Below are 11119 nucleotides of genomic sequence, written 5' to 3'. Positions count from 1 at the left end.
AGTATTGCTGGATCTTTTTTAAGCTTATGATTTATGATTTTGTAATTGGGGTTATGCTCAAAAGCTAATGTGTGTCAGTTATTTTTGTTTTGTGACTGGATGGCTTTAACCCGTTATCTCTGTTCCCCTAATGTTGATAGAGCAACTGATTAGCTGTAGCTATGCATTCTGCTGTTAACTGAAATACTGTACATATCGTCACAAATGAACAGTATGATTGTGAAAGGTGAGGAAACACAAGAATGGATCAAATGATAAATATTAACAGAGAGTGTGTGAGAACATGCAATAGTTGATCACACATCAACTCAGAAAACTTCTTGCACTTGAACCCTGCGCTTTCTTCCAGGCGTGAGCTCACTGAGTAGCTTAATAACTAATGCCTTGGTTTGGACAGCAGGTTTGTACTATCAAGACAGCATGGGATCCAAGCATGGGGGGGGGTTAGAAAATTTTGCAAATGTATTGAAAATTAAATACAGGAATATCTTATTTACTTTGACTTGACTTGAGTCAATACATGTTAGAATCACCTTTGGCAGTGATTACAGCTGTGAGTCTTTCTGAGTAAGAAAGAAGCTTTAATACAACCAAAAAAACACAGGTTGTGACTAGTTTCTGGAGGCACTGTTTGTACAGTGTGTGTGTGTGTGTGTGTGTATACATAGTGTACAAAACATGCTCTTTTGATGACAGACTGACCAGGTGAATCCAGGTGAAAGCTATGATCCCTTGTTGATGTCACTTGTTAAATCCCCTTCAATCAGTGTAGATGAAGGGGAGCAGACAGCTTAAAGAAGGATGTTTAAACCTTTGAGACCTGTAGTGTGTGTGTGTGTGCCATTCAGAGGGTGAATGGGCAAGACAAAAGATTTAAGTGCCTTTGAACGAGGAATGGTAGTGGGTGCCAGGTGCACCGGGTTGAGTGTGTCAAGAACTTCAACGCTGATGGGTTTTCATGCTCAACAGTTTCCTGTGTATCAAGAATGATCCACCACCCAAAGGACATCCAGTCAACTTGACATAAATGTGGGAAGCATTGGAGTCGACACGGGGCAGCATCCCTGTGGTACGATCTTGCCCCGACAAATTGAAGCTGTTCTGAAGGCAAAAGGGGGGTCAACTCAATAGTACGAAGATGTTCCTAATGTTTTGGTCACTCGGCAGCATTGCAAATCTTGACACACTCAAACTGGTGCACCTGACACTTACTACTATACCCTGTTCAAAGACACTTCCATCTTTTGTCTTGCCCATTCACCCTTTGAATGGCACACATACACAATCCATGTCTCAATCATCTCAAGGCTTAAAAATCCCCTGTCTCCTCCCCTTCATCTACACTAATTTGAAGTGGATTTAACAAGTGGCCTCAATAACTGATCATAGCTTTCAATTGGGTTCCCCTAGTCAAGTCTGTCATGGAAAGAGCAGGTGTTCTTAATGTTTTGTTTGTTTCAGAACTGTTTCAAAATGTGCTTCTCTATAACTTATCTGTCATGATGCTGGTCTTATATATGCGTATGTGCCCAATAAAAATGTGATAAGATTTATGGAACACATCGACCAGAAAAATAGCTTTTGAGCATCATTGAAGATTTAATGTATTTTGACCAGGCTTCTGAGAACGGCTCATAATAATGTATTTGGTACCATTCCACTCCAGCCATTACCACGAGCCCGTCCTCCTCAATTAAGGTGCCACCAACCTCCTGTGATTTTGGCTGACACATACATTGTCTTTCAGACATATGTATCATACTTTGTCACACCTCCATCTGTGGAGAACATTTGCATCAGCAACTACATCTGTCAGTGCCAACCTGGGTTCATGGTTGACGCAATTGGACAATGTTTGGGTAAGAATTGTGAAATAATATGTATGCGTTTGTCTTAAGTGTAAGCCTTTCCTTGTCATCACACTAATCTCTCTGTGTGCACTACTTCCTTTTATTTTTAAAGGCTCAGTGCAGACAAAATTTGGATTTTTCTGTGTTTTTCGTATCATGTTGATCAAAAGAACAGCTGATGAAACTAACACTGTAAAAGTGTGAAAAAAATATGAAGTGGGTTTTTTTCCTGATAGTTGCTGGTTGAAAATACAGTCTACACAGGACCTTCTCGTCAGCAGGATTGCATGGGTGGGAGTTTTGGGCTTTCCATGGTGACATCACTATGCAGTAAATTGGTTAATAGGCCAATAAAGAGTTCCAAACCCCTCTGCCAATAACATCTTGTTTTCAGTTTTTCCCTACCCACTCAGACCAATCCCACATAGTCCTAGCAAAATTCTTGCTTGATAAATAGTTTTTTGCAAAAAAGTAATTTTTTCAGATTTGAATGGAAATCTATTACAGTAGCTAGGTTTCCATCCAATTGGCGTCCCATTTTAATGTGAATATACAGTACCAGTCAAACGTTTGGACACGCCTACTCATTCCAGGGTTCTCTACATATCTTCTACATCCTGAAATGTATTCCCATGCCGTAAGTCTTGAACATTTATAAAAACCTTTCATTTGCATCCTTAAAATCACTTGTTTCACTGCTGCCAGACTGACCTGAATATATTTTCATATTGAATGTACAGGTGAAGTCGGAAGTTTACATACATACACTTAGGTTGGAGTCATTAAAAGTTGTTTTTCAACCACTCCACAAATTTCTTGCTAACAAATTATAGTTTTTCCAAGTCGGTTAGTACATCTACTTTGTGCATGACACAATTTTTCCAACAATTGTTTACAGACAGATTATTTCACTTATAATTTACTGTATCTCAATTCTAGTGGGTCAGACGTTTACATACACTAAGTTGACTATGCCTTTAAACAGCTTGGAAAATTCCATAAAATGAGGTCATGGCTTTTGAAGCTTCTGTTAGGCTAATCCACATCATTTGAGTCAATTGGAGGTGTACCCATGGCCTACCTTCAAACTCAGTGCCTCTTTGCTTGACATCATGGGAAAATGAAAAGAAATCAGACAAGACCTCAGAAAAAAAGGGTAGCCCTCCACAAGTCTGGTTCATCCTTGGGAGCAATTTCCAAACGCCTGAAGGTACCATGTTCATCTGTACAAACAATAGTACGCAAGTATAAACACCATGGGACCACGCAGCTGTCCTTCTGCTCAGGAAGGTGACTCGTTCTGTCTCTTAGAGATGAACGTACTTTGGTGCGAACACTATAAATCAATCCCAGAACAACAGCAAAGGACCTGGTGAAGGTACTGGAAGAAACAGGTTCAAAGTATCTATATCCACAGTAAAACGAGTCCTATAACGACATAATCTGAAAGGCCTCTCAGCAAGGAAGAAGCCACTGCTCCAAAACCGCCATAAAAAAGCCCGACAACGGTTTGCAACTGCAAATGGGGACAAAGATCGTACTTTTTGGAGAAATGTCCTCTGGTCTGATGAAACAAAAATAGAACTGTTTGGCCACAGATTTTCTCCTAAGGGACACCCCAGTGGCAGCAAGGCAGCAGCCAAACATTTAAAGGCACCGTTTCCCTCCCTAGTGTAATTGGGATGGACGGGGAAGACCGCATTTACAATCCTTAAATAACTACGGTTGTATGATGGCCTGGATGAATAGGAAAATATTCTCCTCAAGGAACTGACCGTCTGCCTCTTTTGAGGAGCAGGAGTGAAGCCATTTTTGAGGAGTGGTCAAACCTTGTTTTTGTCTGCTGTGTTAATTGTTTCAATTGTTAATTGTGTTGTTTAGTAAAGATGACGTAGCAGTCACCCGAGTCTCTGGTCTCTTTACTGGAGCTGGTATAACTGTCTATATGGTATAGTCTGTTTCCATTCTCATGAGGAAAGTAAATAGCATTATAAATCAGGATAGGTAGTAAGTGTGTGTGTGTGTGTATGTATGTGTGTATATATATATATATATATGCTCAATTAAATAATATAATTACAAAGTTCTAACATTTATCAACACAATTTTAACAGTACATGACATACATAACACGTTTGTTGTTCACTGCAACAATATCAGTAGCTTGTCTTAAAAATAGCATGAAGAAAAAAGTGTTTACACATGCTGGTACCACTTTATATAATATTTTTTATGAGCTTCAAAAATAAAATGAGTTTGTATTCAACATGTGCCTTGCACGAACTGTGTATTTGTATTCAGTGTGTGACTCAAACCTCAGTTGGACAAAAAAAACTGCACACTGCAGTCAGGGATACTTGCCACTGTGGAGCTCGATTTAGGCTACATGTACCTCAATTGATCTTTATGGCCTTCCTGTGACATCGGGTGGTGTAGGTGTCCTGGAGGGCAGGTAGTTTGCCCCCGGTGATGCGTTGTGCAGACCTCACTACCCTCTGGAGAGCCTTACGGTTGTGGGCGGAGCAGTTGCCGTACCAGGCGGTGATACAGCCCGACAGGATGCTCTAGATTGTGCATCTGTAGAAGTTTGTGAGTGCTTTTGGTGACAAGCCGAATTTCTTCAGCCTCCTGAGGTTGAAGAGGCTCTGCTGCGCCTTCTTCACAATGCTGTCTGTGTGGGTGGACCAATTCAGTTTGTCCGGGATGTGTATGCCGAGGAACTTAAAACTTACTACCCTCTCCACTACTGTCCCGTCGATGTGGATAGGGGGCGTGCTCCCTCTGCTGTTTCCTGAAGTCCACAATCATCTCCTTTGTTTTGTTGACGTTGAGTGTGAGGTTATTTTCCTGACACCACACTCCGAGGGCCCTCACCTCCTCCCTGTAGGCCGTCTCGTCGTTGTTGGTAATCAAGCCTACCACTGTAGTGTCGTCCGCAAACTTGATGATTGAGTTGGAGGCGTGCATGGCCACGCAGTCGTGCGTGAACAGGGAGTACAGGAGAGGGCTCAGAACGCACCCTTGTGGGGCCCCAGTGTTGAGGATCAGCGGGGTGGAGATGTTGTTACCTACCCTCACCACCTGGGGGCGGGCTGTCAGGAAGTCCAGTACCCAGTTGCACAGTGCGGGGTCGAGACCCAGGGTCTCGAGCTTGATGGGGAGTTTGGAGGGTACTATGGTGTTAAAAGCTGAGCTGTAGTCGATGAACAGCATTCTCACATAGGTATTCCTCTTGTCCAGATGGGTTAGGGCAGTGTGGTTGCAATTGCGTCGTCTGTGGACCTATTGGGGCGGTAAGCAAATTGGAGTCGGTCCAGGGTGTCAGGTAGGGCGGAGGTGATATGGTCCTTGACTAGTCTCTCAAAGCACTTTATGATGACGGAAGTGAGTGCTACGGGGCGGTAGTCGTTTAGCTCAGTTACCTTTGCTTTCTTGGGAACAGGAACAATGGTGGCCCTCTTGAAGCATGTGGGAACAGCAGACTGGGATAAGGATTGATTGAATATGTCCGTAAACACACCAGCCAGCTGGTCTGCGCATGCTCTGAGGACGCGGCTGGGGATGCCGTCTGGACCTGCAGCCTTTGCGAGGGTTAACACGTTTAAATGTTTTACTCACGTCGGCTGCAGTGAAGGAGAGTCCGCAGGTTTTGGTAGCGGGCCGTGTCAGTGGCACTGTATTGTCCTCAAAACGGGCAACAAAAATTATCCAGTGTCCCGCTGGATTCATTACCTATGGTAAAAACCAAACCAACTGTCAAGGTGAAAGAAAGATGATTGTGTTGGTAGGTTAATGAATTTGAGAACTGTGGTTTCTAAACACTATTCTGTACTCTTAGTTGACCTATCCTTGTGACCAAAGACTTGAGATTCAATCTATGTTGAAACCTTCACCCAGCCTACCAGTTTCGCAATTACGATGACCAGGCCGATGCATTGTGGTGTGGGATATAACTGAGATAATCTGTGTTCACTTTCTTGACTTTAGAGCTTAATTGTGACCTGAGTACACCTGGAGAGGTACTTTCCTTATGCTTTGAAATGACTACTCTCTGAAAAGTGTACTCGTCTTCATCTTGTTTACCAATTTTTGTTCTTCCCCCCCACCTCCGTGCCTCTCTTTTTCTATTGCTCTCATCTTTCAAACTCTACCAGGTTTTGACAGTTTCTTGTCTCTCATGAGAAGCAACTGTTTGACATTGAGTAACACTGGACCTCCAACACCGGTTGGACCTCCTGGATATGGTGGACCTCCTGGACAGTCTGGATCTACACCTGGTGGACATCCCGGACCAACTGGAGAGGTGCTTGCTTTTGACACCACCTTGAACTGACGTGAACACACACTACCCCTGTCTCTGCTGTGTCTCCTCTAAGGAACCTGGTTCACTTCACTGATGTTCTTCAACTCCAGTCCAATGGTCAAGGTGGCAGCAGCAGTCAAGTGACTACGCTACTGAGGACAGTGAATTACTCTGTCGAACTGTTCACCCCACAGCTGAGAGAGAATGTGAGCACTAAGCAGGAAACTAACCATACCCTGAACACATGAACTGAGCACATGGTTCATGCAGGCTATACAGTTGAAGTCGGAGGTTTATATACACCTTAGCCAAATACATTTAAACTCAGTTTTTCACAATTCCTGACATTTAATCCTAGTAAAAATGCCATGTCTTAGGTCAGTTACGATCACCACTTTTATTTTAAGAATGTGAAATGTCAGAATAATAGTAGAGACAATGATTTATTTATTTCTTCACATTCCCAGTGGGTCAGAAGTTTACATACACTCAATTAGTATTTGGTCGCATTGCCTTTAAATTGTTTAACTTGGGTCAAACGTTTCGGGTAGTCTTCCACAATCTTCCCATAATAAGTTGGGTGAATTTTGGCCCATTCCTCCTGACAGAGCTGGTGTAACTGAGTCAGGTTTGTAAGGCCTCCTTGCTCGCACACGCTTTTTCAGTTCTGCCCACAAAATTTCTATAGGATTGCGGTCAGGGCTTTGTGATGGCCACTCCAATACCATGACTTTGTTGTCCTTAAGCCCTTTTGCCACAACTTTGGAAGTATGCTTGGGGTCATTGTCCATTTGGAAGACCCATATGCGACCAAGCTTTAACTTCCTGACTGATGGCTTGAGATGTTGCTTCTATATATCCACATAATTTTATATTTTGTGAAGTGTACCAGCCCCTTCTACAGCAAAGCACCCCCACAACATGATGCTGCCACCTCCGTGCTTCTTCACGGTTGGGATGGTGTTCTTCAGCTTGCAAGCCTCCCCCTTTTTCCTCCAAAGATGGTCTTTAAGGCCAAACAGTTGTATTTTTGTTTCACCAGACCAGAGGATATTTCTCCAAAAAGTACGATCTTTGTCCCCATGTGCAGTTGCAAACCGCAGTGGCTTCTTTCTTGCTGACCGGCCTTTCAGGTTATGTCGATATAGGACTCGTTTTACTGTGGGTATAGATACTTTTGTAGCTGTTTCCTCCAGCATCTTCACCAGGTCCTTTGCTGTTGTTCTGGGATTGATTCTCCCTTTTCACTCCAAAGTAAGTTAATCTCTAGGAGATAGAACAAGTCTCCTTCCTGAGTGGTATGATGGCTGCGTGGTCCCATGGTGTTTATACTTGCGTACTATTGTTTGTACAGATGAATATGGTACCTTCAGGCGTTTGGAAATTGCTCCCAAGGATGAACCAGACTTGTGGAGATCTACCATTTTTTTCTGAGGTCTTGTCTGATTTCTTTTCATTTCCCCATGATGTCAAGCAAAGAGGCACTGAATTTGAAAGTAAGCCTTGAAATACATCCACAGGTACACCTCCAATTGACTCAGATGATGTCAATAGCCTATCAGAAGCTTCTAAAACCATGACATAATTTTCTGGAATTTTCCAAGCTGTTTAAAGGCACAGTCAACTTAGTGTATGTTAACTTCTAACCCACTGGAATTGTGATACAGTGAATTATAAGTTAAATAATCTGTCTGTAAACAATTGTTTGAAAAATTGGATCTACATCTACAAAGTAAATGTACTAACCTTACCAACTTGGAAAAACTATAGTTTGTTAGCAAGAAATTTGTGGAGTGGTTGAAAAACTAGTTTTAATGACTTCAACCTAAGTGTATGTCAACTTCCGACTTCAACTGTATATTTAGGAGACATTGATGAGAAAGAATGGCCAAGTGTTGATATTTGTAAAACAGAGATAGAGGTTGTGGTGAAGAGGGACAGGACACCACCTCGAGGACCAGTCAGACTGACCAATGAGAACGCCCTACTTGACACCACCTTGGAGACAGCGATCAGCAAGGACAGGAATTACCCAAGTACAGTCCCACTCAGCAGCAGTGGCATTAGGCTTCTTAGTGACTACAGGCTTAAAGAGGCGAAGCCTAAAATCCAGATGATTCCGGTTGATGAAGACCCAACTCAGGCGTTTCTTTCTCCTGCTACGTTATGTTAATTGGTCAGAGGGTGGAGAGGTCAAGCCAACGTTGCACCTAATATGGTGTCCAACTCCACCCACGCTGTATGCTCCTGCACCAGAGATCTGTATATAGTGATGAGATGCACATGCCTCCGCCCTAACTTTGGGTGGTGTTGTCCCAAAGGCGGTAAGCTTAGGTCAAAAATAAGCCCATAGAAACGCACTGGTCTTATTTTGGACAGATTTTGGCGAGAGTGAAACGTCTCACTTCGCCGCTCCCTCTCTCCCTGCACCCATCTCATCAGCTTCACCCTGTTCAGGGGAATCCAAGAGAGAAAGTTGATGCACAACAACACTGTCGAACTACTAAGAGGGAAAGGAGTCTGACAGCCACATCGCGGCCCACACAGTAAAACCCCCTGCCTAACAAATATCGTTACGTATGCACGTTAACAATCACTTTGCGCTATACACAAAATATATAAATAACGACGTGACACTTGGTTTTGGTTTCATATATCCCATCCATACTTTATTGCAGAAATGCACAATTAGTCTTGACATTTGTTATTATCGTTTCTCTATGTTGAGTCGACGTGTTATATTACATTGTAACAGTCACTGGTATCATCTAACGTTATAATTGAACTAATTTCCTTATCAACAAACAGTGAAAGTTCTAGGTAATGTCTTCTCTTTGTCTCCGTTTGTCTCAGTTACCGGCCCCATGTCTGCAGAATGGAAGCCAGCTGTGTTCTGGTGAAGGAGGTCCGACCGGATTTCCGTTGTTAAAGCATGGTTCCGGAGGGGAGTTGGGAAGTGCAACCCATCTGTTCACTGCGGAGGAACACTTTTTGATTCACATGTCGACATTCCAAAGTACCTTTCATACATTGATACTGTTAATGCTAAAATAACTGTATGTATTTCAAATCTGATCAGTGCCCTGAAACGTAATATCACGATCATGTGTATTGAAAATATATGTCTTGCAAAACTCACCTTCTACTTGACAATGGACAGTTCCATACACTGAGTATACCGCCATACACTGATATACCAAACATTAGGAACAACTTCCTAATAGTGAGTTGCACCCTCCCCTTTTGCCCTCACAACAGCCTCAATTGGTCGGGGCATGGACTCGGCAAGGTGTCGAAAGCATTCAACAGGGATGCTGGCCCATGTTGACTCCAATACTTCCCACAGTTGTCAAGTTAGCTGAATGTCCTTTAGGTGGGCCATTCTTGATACATGGGAAACGGTTGAGTGTTAAAAACCAAGCAGCGTTGCAGTTCTTTACACAAAGAGGTGCGCCTGGCACCTACTACCATACCTCGTTCAAAGACACTTAAATATTTTCTTTCCCATCCACCCTCTGAATGGCACACATACACAATCCATGTCTGAATTGTCTCCAGGCTTTAAAATCCTTTAACCGGTCTCCCCTTCATTTACACACAGATTGAAGTGGATTTAACAAGTGACATTAATAAGGGATCATAGCTTTCACCTGGTCAGTGTGTCATGGAAAGACCAGGTGTTCTTAATGTTTTGTGTACTCAGTGTATATTATTGAGGTAAAACTCCCTCTTGTCATTCTTTTATTTTTGAAGTTGATTCATGAGTTTATTTATGTTGCATTCGGTTCTGTTTGTTTTAATTTCAATTCAGTTTATTTGTCTATTTTAATACTTTTTGGTTTATCTTCTCCTGGCATAATTTGTATTTTTTGCAATTTGAACGAATAAAACTCCTAATATTTGCACCATATCTCAATGCGTCTCGTTGCCTACTTTGTCATCCATGACAGAGTCTTAGGCTGTAGTGTGTTTCTGTCACAGATCTATGTCAGTTTGAGTGTGATTTATGCTTGGTGATAGTTTTGTCATGTTTTTATGTTGTTTTAGACAGCTGTGTGTTCAATGTGAGTTGAGTATCCATGTTTAGACGTTCTGTGTTTGACTGTTTGGCCAGGTGATGCGGGTGGGTTGGAATTTCTGTGGTGCTGGCCAGTGTGGTCCTATCCCTGCTTAAGGCCTGTGGTGTCGCTCTATCAGCCACGAAACGCAATGGAGGTCACCGGTCGCAACAGCATTTTAACCTCAACTTAAATCAATGTTTTTTTTCCTGCAATTTCATGCACTAGAACACATTCATTAATGTTATCAATAGTCTGCCAATAATTTGTCATTATTCACCATTCTGTCTTGCCTAGTTAAATAAAGGTTAATTATATATATATATATTTTAAATACACCATTCTGTATGTTTGGCATTTTATTGGTGTATTTCAATTGTCACAAAGATGGTCATTGTTTTGGTTCTAAGATTCTCATGCCAATATTAATATTTGATTTACTTTCTTGTGCTTTTACTAGAGGCAACCCTGACCTATAATGGCTCAAGATAAAGTTGTGGATATAGTCTGAACCCCCCAAAATACATACATGTATTACAACATAGATATAACATTAAATTGCAAAGTGAAATATTTCAATTGGTTTCAATCTGTCAGATTTTGTTTAACCTTTTTATATGATGTGCATAACTTTAGCCTGTGCCTACGTATATGAAATGGTCTAGTTGGCTCCCTGGAGACCTGGACCATACATTTGAACAGTGACCAATCTTTGATTAGTTCGACAATGTGCAGATGATATGATTGTTATTTAAAGTAACGTGATAGCCGCCATGGCCCACAACACTTAGGTTACATTAAAGAGGGTTTGGTAAGACCAATAAACATACTACCAATACTGATTACCAATTTTGAAATGTATAATACAGCATCTGACTTTTATCCTCCAGGCTGATTGGTTAGAGCAT

The sequence above is a fragment of the Oncorhynchus clarkii genome, chromosome 16 (assembly GCF_045791955.1).
Source record: "Oncorhynchus clarkii lewisi isolate Uvic-CL-2024 chromosome 16, UVic_Ocla_1.0, whole genome shotgun sequence".
NCBI lineage: Eukaryota > Metazoa > Chordata > Actinopteri > Salmoniformes > Salmonidae > Oncorhynchus > Oncorhynchus clarkii.
The sequence above is the reverse complement of the archived record's forward strand: the minus strand, read 5'-3'. Positions refer to the sequence as shown.